We start from the raw sequence: 2,881 nt of genomic DNA, 5'->3' as shown, positions 1-2,881 counted from the left end.
AAGTGTAAATATTTGTATTATTCTATTTATTATGTATTTGAAAGATATTTGACAAGCCAGTTAAACAGAGCCTGGGTGATCAGTTATAATTAGACTGTGCCTTTGATATGAGCCATTACACTTAATACTAAAAATTGCTGGTTAAAACCACAAGGACCAAAACCACGACTCGCTCAGATCACGTGTTTCTTTTTAAAAACAGCTCAGCTGGCACAGAGGTTCTAAATCCGGTCATTGTGGCCGTGAGGGAAGTACCACCTGGAGTGACGTATCCACCCCTGACATGCTCCATCATCAATGTCACCACAAGCTTCCTCCATCACCTGGAGAAGGTGTATGTGTAGGTGGGGTTGGTGATCATGGACCTTCCACCTCCATGCTGAAAAGAACTCAACAGGATTTAGGAATGGAGAGTAGTGGAAGGTGAAGCACAACACATCATGAGTGTTCAGTGTGTACCAGAGCAGCCTGGCAGAAACTTGTTATTGCAGACAACAACAAACCTGGACTGCTCTGGTCCAGTCCCCTAGTGATGGGGAATGAGTGTGTTGTGTAGTGTATGGAGGAAGGTGATGACGTGGGCAGTTGTAGGGACCAAGAGTGACATGATGATAAATGACATCATTCTGGCTAATGGCTGCACACATTGTGACATCACTCATGTGCTGCTCAGGGATACTGACCATAGTGTAGTGACTTAGATTAGACTGGACCCCTGCTCAGCTCTTCTGAAACACCTGTAGAGAGAAGGTAACACTCACCATCAGCAGCGTGGAGCACAAGGAGCAGATAAACACACACCTGCATTCTTACTGAGTTACACACACACTACACACAGCTACAGCAGGACTGCTGATACACACCGTACACACTCTTCAATACAGTCTACTGAATGACTTCACAGCTTCACTTATAGTGGAGAGAAAGTGTATTCAGAGGAAACTCTGACTTACTTCTGTCCGCAAGATACACACAGCGATAAATTTGGAAGTCTTCATTTGGTACATCCTCTTTCTTCCTCATCAGTCAAACTTGCATATGACCAAATGGATCTTTTATTATTATACAATAAAAACCCAGGTGGAATTACAGCAGCCAAAGTACTGAATATTTGAGATTTGTACGACATGTTGAACAAACTTATAAAGTAGCGTTGTAATATCAGGGCATGTTTTACCCATAATGCACTGCAAGACAGGTAATTCTCAGCTGATTTGAACTGCGCATGTTCAGTTGTTTAGTGAGGTTCAGTTTCACATTTGATGGAACATATTTGGGAAATGTTTGTTGGCCAAAAACTGGTCCACGCTGTGCAACACTGTCACTCCACCACTAGAGATGTGAACTCTACTCACACCACAAATGTACTGTTGCTTTCAGCTTCTGCATATCAAAAGTCTTATCTTACCTACAATGATGTGCTGGTTGAATTATTTAACTCGTGAATTTTTTAACTCGTGTCTTTATCACAATAATAATTTAAAAAAATACATCAATCTTATAGAAGGAAAACGAGTTAATTTAAATTTTTTTTTAAAGAAATGACATCAGTCTTAATAAGAAATATATTGCTTTTTTTCCGCAGTGTTTCCATATAATTTAAGGTCCACCTAGTGGTAAAACGTTAGATTCTGGTTTTGACAGGATTTTATAACTAAAGTGCACCTGGAAAAGATAATTTCCAGAATGTTAAATTGAATAAGTTTTGCGTTGACATTTTAATTACACATTAAATACACACACACACACACACACACACACACACACACACACACACACACACACACACAGGTCTACAGTGCATGTGTATATTTGCCCCACACACTCATCTGTTGTACGTGTGTGTATGTCGTGTGCTGTCCTCCTCTATCCTCTTTAGTGCTGATCTGTGACTGTCTTACTGTACGTGTGATGTCCCTGCAGCAGGAGTGAGACATCACTGACTACATGAAGAACTATCTGAGTGCTCCTCAACGAAGCCTGTCATACATACACACACTGTTTTTAGGACTGTGGCGTGAGTGAGTGAGTGAACACATGAGAACTGAAACCGAGACAAACACAGGAGCAAATAAGCACTATGAATTCATGCAAAATCTAAACAGTGAGTTTTAGATTTATGTGACACTTTTATCTAAAGCAACTTATACTTATGACTGAGTACAACTTGAGCAAATGAGGGCTAAGGGTCTTGCTGAAGTGCCCAACAATGGCAACTTGGCAGTAGTGGAGACTGAACGCAGGACCTTCTGACTGACACACACACACACACACACACACACACACACACAGAGTGAAGAGTCAGAGCTAGAGCGGTATGTAACACAAATATGAAAACAGTGTCAGCAGAACAGAATCTGAGGCCACATGTGTCAGGCCTCTGATACCAGGCCAGGGTTGAGAGGTCATCACTGACACCCACAATGGAATGAAATGAATAAATATATTTAATACGGCCATGTGTTACTTATAAAGTAGCTACTGAGTAGATATTTGATCATCTACAGAATTAGAGAGAAAGTCACACTCACCATCAGCAGCATGGAGCACAAGAGGCAGATAAACACACACCTGCATTCTTACTGAGTTCCAAACACACTAAACACAGCTACAGCAGGACTTCTGATATATACCGTACACACACTCTTCAATACAGTCTACTGAATGATCTGACAACTAGACTTACAGTGGAGAGGAAGTGTATTCAAATGAAGTTCTGACGAACTAACCTCAACACAACACACACACCAAATATAGAGATGCGGGAGATTTTGTAAGTTGTCGTGTGGTATGTCCTCTTTCTTCTTTATCATTCCGTGATCTAGCAGATATTCTCAAATTGTCAGTGAGGACGGTCTCATTCTTAGTTAAGTGGCTCCGT

General features: G+C 41.0%; 1 long non-coding RNA gene across 1 annotated transcript; it reads right to left on the bottom strand.

Moving 5' to 3' along the window:
* Positions 1 to 324: 324 nt before the first annotated feature.
* Positions 325 to 2,594, bottom strand: LOC145659973 (uncharacterized). Its single transcript, XR_014126182.1, has 3 exons — positions 2,532 to 2,594; positions 684 to 737; positions 325 to 379 (listed from the first exon to the last, which is right to left on the bottom strand). It is a non-coding gene; the product is annotated as an uncharacterized LOC145659973 (long non-coding RNA).
* Positions 2,595 to 2,881: the final 287 nt, after the last annotated feature.

This window comes from Electrophorus electricus, chromosome 2, assembly GCF_041902795.1.
Source record: "Electrophorus electricus isolate QZ-2024a chromosome 2, ASM4190279v1, whole genome shotgun sequence".
Taxonomy (NCBI): Eukaryota; Metazoa; Chordata; class Actinopteri; order Gymnotiformes; family Gymnotidae; genus Electrophorus; species Electrophorus electricus.
This window is presented reverse-complemented; position numbering and strand designations above follow the sequence as displayed.